The sequence below is a fragment of the Juglans microcarpa x Juglans regia genome, chromosome 3S (assembly GCF_004785595.1).
Source record: "Juglans microcarpa x Juglans regia isolate MS1-56 chromosome 3S, Jm3101_v1.0, whole genome shotgun sequence".
In the NCBI taxonomy this organism is placed as follows: domain Eukaryota; kingdom Viridiplantae; phylum Streptophyta; class Magnoliopsida; order Fagales; family Juglandaceae; genus Juglans; species Juglans microcarpa x Juglans regia.
In genome coordinates this window covers 23,119,514-23,129,649 of record NC_054599.1, presented here as the reverse complement: position 1 = coordinate 23,129,649, position 10,136 = coordinate 23,119,514, and positions in this window count along the sequence as shown.

The window sequence follows — 10,136 nt, the reverse complement described above, 5'->3', positions numbered from 1 at the left end:
AGATGATGTGTTCTTCATACTTGACTTATGAATAAAATAACTATTTTAAGATTATTTGTATAGAGAATGGCAAGTGGGACAAGCTAGCATGCCCATGCATGGTGGCATTTGTATCAAATTCAATAACATGGACTTACTGCACATGCCATGTCTTCCATGACTACGACATTTTTTAAGGAATTAGATTTTATTTATAAATCTATTTATTGAAATATCAAAAAAAAAAAAAATCTATTGTGAAAAAAAAAAATCTGATTTTTTTACATTTTTTTGTGAATAATAATAAATAATATATTATATAAGGGCTTAAAAATAATAGAAGTCTTTTCTTCCATTATTGCCATAAAACTCGGCCAATAGGGCGTCAAGAAATTGTCAGCATCGGTTGACTTTAATACTGCCTCTAATTTTCACTCTTACTTTTGGAGTCGGTCTTCACGTTTACGACTAACCAACGAGGTGAGTGCTCGTCAAAAGTTCTTGCTTTACAGAGCTAATTAAGGTGGCAGTTTCCTAATAGAATTCACGTTTTTAATTCCAAAAATTCTATTTAGCAGAACCACGTCACACACTTTTTTTTTTTTTTTGGTAGAAATATTGAATGAAAGAGCTCTTAAAACTCCTCCCTGCTTCTCAGAAAGGCCGCTAATTAAATCAAATTACTCGTTTCTCACCGATTGCAAATTTCATAGCATAATAAGATTGGGGATGTTTATTAATATTTTTCATCTCTATCTCTATCTCATTTTATTTTTCATTTTCAAATATCACTCAAATACAAATACTTTCAAACTAATCATTACAATTTTTTCAAATTAATCATTATAATTTTTTTCAAACTTTCAAAAAAAATACAAAAAAAAAAAAAAATTCAATTTTTTTCAAATCTCAAAAAATATATAATATATTAAAAAATTATATTATAATAATATTTTTACTTTATAAATTTTTTTTTATCTCTAATTTCCTAAAACTTATAAAACATCATAACTTAAATTATTTTATTATTATTCACAAATTCTTTCTTATAAATTTCTTTTATTTGATCATGCGTACAAAGCATGTTCTTTTCTGGTTTTGTGTACTTCCTCTGTTAAAACTAGTTTTAACATGCTTGACTGATAACAAATTGACAATTATGTGTATGTATATATATCAAAAATTTTATATGTAGGAACTTTTGTATATTCTTTGTCTATTCTATTAATATGATTGACTGCATCACTTTTTTTAATTATAAAATAATTATTTTAGCCAATCTTATTAATAAAATGCACAAAAAATTTACAAAAATAACTGTTTATATGACTTGTCGTTTGTTAAGTTTTAACCATTTCCTCGACGAGGGAGACAAGGGTGCTTTCATTGGGTTGCGGCCTCTCTTTTATCTTAGGGAACAATTGAACACAAAATCCACCCAACCCATGAACGGAATGGGCCCTGCTTTTCATTAAATTTGGGAAACCCATCTATAAAATGATAAATCATGCATGTTAACGTTGTGTTTCGTATACTATTTGACTTAGTTCCAGCAACTCAAATTTTTAGAATTGGGTTTACGAAAACAAAGAAGAAAGCAGTTAGGAGAGAGTGTCCTTGGAGTTGGGGAGCCTTTGATACCAAAGTTAATATTATCTTTTAAAAGTTTGTAAATAAGTGAGAGAGTCTAGGAATCAGAGAGAGTTTATTGTAATTGAGAGTTGCTATTTATACCAAGAGTCTTGGAAGACAGATCGTGTCTCCCTCCATGGAGTCCGTGTCCTTTAAGTGTTCCTTTTGTCAGTCTTTCAATGTGGCGTGCCTTTGCGATGGCTTCGTTAATGTAGCATGTTGTTAGGGTAGTGGTGCCATTAATGCAGCATAGTTTCTCAATTTGTCTTATCTTACTGGCATCCTTGGCGGTCCATTGAGTCCCATCCCCCAACATTTTGCAATACCTCCTTCATGGAGATTGCATCCAAGGGAGACTACCCGTGAGCTGGGTCGAAGAGTCTACTTGTTCTAGACTGGGCCTTCGCTTCTTCTTCCCTCAGTTGCCCTTCTCAGACCTGCTAAGACAGAGGGAGGAAAAACCCCTTACATTTTACAATGCCTACAATAACAAAAGGAAAATACTAGTATGCCGCCTGAATTTGCCCTCTCATTTTGACCGCTCATATATTTATTTATTTTTTAATTTTTTTACTTAATGATTAAGAAAATGATTTTTAATGTCTTGGTATATATATCTTTTAATTTTTTTAAAATATTAAAAAAATGTAAAAAGGAAAATAAGATAAAAATAAAAAAATAACTTTATGCTAGCGGGTATGCCCAGCTGTCAAAGTTGGACGGCACGCTAGCATAAATCTTAACAATATTGTACATTAGAAACATAACCCCCACCCCCCCGCGAACGAGATATTTTGAATCAGGGGCTTGACTCTCTCTCTTTGGCCCTCAACCCCCTTAGCTCACCCCTTTCGTGGCTACAACTACTCTTGAAGCCGCTTCAAGAGTTTTCAAGAGTTTACTCTTTATGTAGGTTGATAATTTTTTTATTTGAAAGTTTAAAAAAGTTATAATTATTAGTTTGAAAAAGTTGAAATAATTAATTTAAAAATTTTATATTTAAATTATGCTTGAAATAAGATAGAATGAGATCAAATAAAAATTTTATGGCTCATCCAAACCCGCCTTATCCCCGAGTTTTGCATGCATATAGCTATAGCCGAAGCTTCTACAACTGATCTCTCCTTGAAGAGGACTGGCCCATTCAACGGACTAAATGGCTAATTTTTGTGCGGCACAACTTTGCTAATTGGATCACTTTCAACCCTTTGGGAAGAAAGCATTTTCTTGGGCTGAGAATGTTGATAAATCCGCCTATTAAAAGGCCCACTAACGTTCCTTTAATTTCTTAATACTCTCCATCTTTAAAAGAAAAAAAATTACTTCAAGAAAAACAAAAATTGCTTGTTAGGTAGATATTCATTATAAACTATGAACATATATAATATATATATATATATATATATATATGTGAGTTTCGTATCTTTATTCATAGTTTATAATCTAATTTTTTCTTAGAAAAATATATACATTATAAGGATTTAGATCCCGTTTAGATAGTAAAAGTAGTTCATATCATCTCATCATTATAATTTTTTCAAATTCTTTCATAAGATATAATAAAAAAGTCAACTTTTTTAATTCTCAAAATAATAATAATAATATTAAAAAATAATATTTTAATAATATTTTATTCAACTTTTATTTCATCTTATCTCACTCCATTATCCAAATAGCATTTTACATTCATGTTCTTGTATGTCTTTGTGATCTCCACGAAAATAATGAGCCATCTAGCTAGCAATCGAAGGGGAACTAATAATTAGCTTAGATTATCATCTCGAAATGTGGCTAAAGAATATCATATTGATGGGAGAGAAAATCGAGGTACTTGGCTTAATGATCACAATCTTTTTGTTGCATATTTTTAATCATGAGGACCTGTGCTAAAAAGCAATTAGTTCGTACATATGAAGTTCTATGATCTAGTAATTAAGATAACTATCATTTAAATATTAAATTAAAAAAGGCACGAGTCTCAACAAACATTCATATTGAGTTTCTTATCATTAATAAACAAAATTGATATACAAAAAACAATTATTCTATTCTCAAAGATGTGTGAATAACACATCATCTACGTCAATTAAATAATACTATTTGATTTATAAAATTAAAATTTTAAAATTTATTTTTTAAATTAAATTATATCACATAAGTAATATATGATATGAATGCTTTAGCGTATTAGTATTCTAAAAAAACTGGTTCAAGCTCTTAACGCTCTTGGGATGCTTTGGAGTGGAACATTGCCATCTCTCATCGATTCCAGCAATTGGTTGAAGTCCTTTCTCGCAACCATCTTATAAATCCTCAAAACCTCTTCTTCAATGAGAGAAACAATCCTACTACTCATTGTAAAATCACTATTTATTTTAAAATAAATGGATGAAATTAAGTAGATTTTATTATTTATATCTCTAATACTCATCCTCAATAAGTAAGTACAACACGTGTAATATTTAATTAATTGGATGAAATGAATTCGAAAATTCAAGGCTTTTGCTCCAATTTGAAGTTGGAATCCTCCTTTCGAGGGCACCTTGCCTTTATCTGCAACCTTCAAGTACTACTACTTATTCATTCTTTCTGAAGTCGGTGCCGACTAAAACTCTTGAATGATGCATCCATGGGAGTTCATCTCTGTCCATTGAATCTCTCATGAGTACTTATTCAAAGTTTGTTGTGGACTTTTAATTATTTTACTAATCGTATATATTATTAGTAGATATATGCAGATACGTACTGATCTGTGATTGTGTTTAAACTGATAAATTAAAACACATGCCATATGATTCTGTTCATATATATATATATATATATCTTCTGTTGTTTACTAATATTAGTGCTACGTACCATAATTATCTTTATTTGTTGAGAATGATTTGTACGTTAATATAATCAAACAATTTAGAATTTTAAATTTCTGGAGCACTTTCATACGTTAATTTATAATTCCTCTATATATAATAACGCGTTGTTTTCTTTCTTGTACGTCTAATCCATTGCAGTTATACGGTAATTGAAAAATGTCACATTCAGCAAATCAGTACTCTAAAATTAGGTTAATTTTAAGCAGAATTAAAAAAAAAAAAAAAAAATCATATATGATACGGATCATCATGCGCCACTAGTTTTATTAAATTCGAAGACCAATTAATTACCATGCATCATTTCGAGATTTTCATCACATATATATTATATATGTATATAGATGTAAAAGTTTGATTAGGATTAGGTGATTAAGTTGATAATTTTGTATAGGATTAGGTGACTAAAATGATAGAATTTATCATATCATTAAGTTTGTAATTATGGATGAATGTAAAATAATTATTGATTTTATCTATAACAATATTGTGTCTATCTAGAAGTCTTAAAGGTTGTTTAGATAAGTCATCAATATGAAATTCGAGTCCATAAGGATCTGCACTTATTCAGAACAGAAGCTGAGCAGATTTCAGTTACTGCAAAGAAGAATTATCGCGACATGTCAGCAATCTGTCAGGAGACATCTTCGCTACAAATTCTATCCGTCAGTAGAATCCTATTGAAATTGGAACACTTTCCAGATAGTTTATTTAAGAGATTCTACTGGTTAGGATATGAAGAGATTTAGATCTACATATTTTCTAAAGCACTTTCTAGTACATTGTTTGGTGAGAAAATTCCTTAGTGAATTTTCATTTTTATGATCTCTCTTTGAGTGTGACCGTGCTTCGACCGTGGAGGATCGTGTGATTGGACTTCAGCCCCTAGAGTTCTAGGAGGAAATACAATATTTGAAGATCGTCAGAGGTTTTGGCTGCTACCGCGCGGTAGAAGACAAACGGGTCATTTGTCTGGGCAAGTAAAAGAGTCAAGTTGCAAAGGTTTTGTAATTGATGAGTACTTGTAATTGATTTTCAAATAATAAGATTGACTTTCCTGGATTTGGCTGTCCCGTAAGGTTTTACCTTTAAAGAGTTCTTTAAATGGTTTCCCTTCAATATCAATCTTAGTGTTATGTAATTTATTTATTTTATGTTATTATTTAATTAGTAAATTAATTGCATGCTTGAATATTAATCAATTTATTGAGTGAATTGGTAGATATTTCCACTGCATTATAGAGATACTTGAGTAATCTCAATATATATATATATATATATATATATATATATTCTATAAGTGCCATAATTAATTTCACACATCCAAATTAAAGTGGACGTTTTCAAATGTAATTAGATATGGTTTAATTAGTGTTAATGCCTAAAAATAGCACAACATGTCAAAAAGGGAGAAATAGTCATTCCTAGCTTGCTATGGTGATTCGAGCCTTGGTCAGTGTGGTTCAGAGCTCACGACGGTAGTCTGGTGCGGCTATACGGTGTCCGTGTCTACATCCATGACAGTTAATAGGAATAAATGCAGGGACATAAAAGAGATGGAGACATATAGATTTGCATGATTCGACATAATGCCTACATCTACGAGAGTTTGGAGATGGAGAATCCACTATAATATAATTGTATTACAATCTCTCTTAGTCTCTCATCCTCACTGTATAAATGGAGATCAGATGTTTATCTTCTGATGGTGGCCTTGTCTAGTTTGGTGCTCTGGTTGTGAGATTGAAAAAGCCCCAGGGGATGTTAAAGTCTCCCCTCCAAGTCGTCCCGTTCCTTCCCCTTTTATCTTCTACCCTTTGTTCCTTTATGTCACATGATATCTCCTCTCATTTATGTCTCATTCTCTTATTTACTCTCGAACCCTGTCATTCCTTAGCTGTTGTCCCCTTCTTGTCTCTTCTTTTTTATTTCTCATTCTGTTATCTTCTAGTGGGGGCCTTTTGATAGGCTGTGCTTAGTTTATCTAGGCCTAAGATATAATATCCCCTTCAATTAATTTAAAGAGTATATCCCTTGTGAAAGCATTCCCAATTGATCCCGTAATTATTTGAGATATTGTATGTATTGCTTAATGAAAAATTCTATTAAGCAAGCTGCATACACCATTGCTTTTATTTTTAATTTTTTCTTTCAACATCGGGGTCTGGTGTATACTCAGGTTAGTAGAAGAACTTTTGCTTAATTAATTGTTGTCATACAAAATCCCATTAATTAATTGATCTCAATTAGCTGCATAATCATGGTCAAAATTAGGGTTGCCATGGTTAAGGGATCGTTAAACTAAGGGTTTTTATATTGTAATTTCAGACAGGTAATTAAGGTTGTTGTACGTTGGTTGTGCTGGATCGATGGCGATCGGTTATCTGCTTTGTCAATGATTTTTTTTTTTTTTTTTACAGTTCTTTCCTTCTTCCTGGTTTTTGCTCCGTTAGGTTCCTAATTACAACATCGCGCGCACCACCTGTACGTTCCCGTCGTTTATCCAATATTACTGTAATTTCAATTTTCCAAAGGTAAATTACTCAATTTTAAGCGTGCATGCAGCTAACCATGCATTTTATATATATGTTCTTAATTAATTTCCCTTTATTAATTCCACTTTTTTCCCTAATATCACATTCCTTAATTAGACCGCGAGATGCAATGCCGCGGTTAGAACTACTCAAAATAATTATAACATTCACTAAATTAAGTAGAGAATAAAAAAAAAAAATTAAAATTTGGCTGCACCAATATTTCTTATTTCATGACGTCGGTCGGCAAGAAAAATCTTATTTATTACAAATTATTTTTTATAATTCTTATCGCTAATAAACATTTTTATAATAAATAACTTATCACAAATACTCATTTTTCTTGTAGAGGATTGAGACAGCACGTACAAGAGAATTTGCATGCTGATATTGTGGATGTAAGCAAAACTATCTAATTAAGATGAATAATGTGTTCGTTAAATACAATTAAGAACATGGAATTATAAGAAATGCGCGCAGTAGTTAATTAGCTTGAAGCTCTTCAGGGATGCTTTGGAGTGCAGGATTCCAACTCGAGCGGCTTCCCTGTAGCTTCGCTCCAATAATATTATTGGCTCTCGAAAGACGCTTTTTCTGCAAAAGATTAATTAGGCGTTGTTCTGCAGACAGGGAGGAGGCCGGCGGCGGCCTAAACACCGATATTGGTTGGTCGTGAGCTTTGCTAGTCTTTCCAAATCTCAGCACTTGTAGCACTTGTTCTATATCTTGCTTTTTGACGATAATCTTCATCCTCACAACTCCATCTTCCTCATGATGATCAACGAATGAAGAAACAACACGACCTCCACCATTCACATCATGTACAATGTTTTCCATCAAATTCATGCTCCCTGCATTATTTTTTTGATTCCGAGCAGCTCTAAACTGGCGAAATCTTGTCTCCGGTAACACCATGGTTGCTCCAACGTCCTTCAACTGATTGGCCATGCATGAGAAGCTCCAGCTTGTTTTTAAGCTTTAAAGAATGATGATCCCCAATGATATATATATATATATATATATATGAACAGATCAATTAGGACGACGTTGGTTGATTAATTATATGGACTTTTTTGGTTATCACGATTTATTTATTTATTGAATAAACAAAGCTTAACAATATTTGACCCAAAAAAGAATATTAAACAACTTAACATTTGACCCACAAACGCCTCACGCACATGCAGTTCCTGTTGTTGCGATGCATTTTGATGAAACGACGCGTACGCATCATGATCATGAGGAATATATATATATATATATATATATATATATATATATATACACACACACACACACACGCACGCATGACATTATTAGCTACGCATTGAACATTTCCAGATCATGATGATCTAGATTAAGGCCTCAAATGATTTTATTAGGTGGGGATCATATAAATATTGATTCTTCGGTATAATTTGTCTGAATACGTACGCAGCTAGCATCCAATATATATAAAACTACTCGTATATTACAATTAATTAAGTCGGCTGTAGAACGTTTTGTTTAATTATCATGAGACGTGTATAGAGAAATTAATCAGGTCATGGCCTAATGATGATCAGGATCGATTATATAGGAAATATTAATAAAATTATATATGGCCGGGGCACATACAGCTAGCCCTCTTATTTTGTTAAAACAAAAAACAAAAACTCACAACATTTTATAAAATAAAAAACGAGTTGCTGAATTTAATTTATTGAGTTGATCAATTAATCATGGCATATCGAATCATGTCTAATTAAGCTCTAGTGTTTTGCCAACAAAATGAGCATATATATGATGGGGTCTGGAAATTAAAATAGGGTATTCTCGTTCATTCTCATTTGAGAGATACGTTACGAATGATAAGAGAGAAAGTAAAGTAAAATGAAATCAATTACATACAAATATAAGATTTATGTGATTCGACAATGTGCGTCTGTTGAACTGTAGAAAATTTTATTAAGAGGAAAGATCAAAGATATAACGCTGTACAATAGCTTAATACAATTTATATTAAACCCTAATTAGCGGGTCAGGTCAGATTAATAAGCCCTAGTTTGCAGGTTGGGTTGGACCAAGGGTCAAACGGTCAGATCGGGCTCCACACAAACAAGCCCAAGACGATACATGTACACAATGGAAAACAAAGGAACCCCACTTTTGATATAATACTTGCAATCTACGTGCTTAGAAAACAAAACTTGCAATTTACTTGGTCCATAGGCCATGCCCAAATTGAATTCCGGTCTTTGTTATGAAGGAGGAGAAAAACTAATTCCACGTTCTTTTTAATAAAATAATTTAATTTAAATAATGTTATATCCAGTCGTGGAGTGAGTAAGCGTCGTACAATTCTTTTAAAAAATAATAAGATCTATTATTAAAAAATTAATTTATATTTTTCATATAGATTTCATATTTACTAATTTTTTTTAAAAAAATTACAAGACGCTTGTGCATTCCACAATTATACATATCATTTATTTATTTGAAAAGCATTTCATCATATGAAAGTTGCCGAAAGGAAGGACAGGATCAAACACGGAGGGAGCCAAAATAATTGTACTGTTTATGCACTGATCATAAATACAAAATATAAATTTGTTCTATTTTACGTGACTAGCGCATCACTCTCATTAAAAATATTGGAACTGCAAATAACAAGCTAATTCACGGAGTTGGTAACTCTTGACCTTTTCAAAATGAGCTTGGTAATTAATAGATTAATTATATGGACTTTGAGAAATTTTACTTTTAAACCAGCTTATTGACGTTAAACACATCACTAATGTTGAAATATGTTACACCAAGTTCCTTTGTTCTAAGTGGCATAAGGCTTTGTTTTCAAATGGGAGAATCAGGTTGGCACACTCATTTCCGTTTTAAAATAAAATTGTTATTTTTTATATTTGGTACTTTTTATGCAGTTCTTCAATCTAGCGAAAGAAAGAAATAAGTAGAATTAGTTTTACTCTTTGAAAAAGTTGTTGTGTAAAGGTAGATATAGATATAACTTAAGATTTTCTCATACATATCGTTACAACATTTTCTCTTTTTTTTTTTTTTTTGTTCGTTTTGCTAGTTTGTTAAAAGATCCTTCTTCCGCTACAAAAAGTTGGAGCTTTTGCTACTA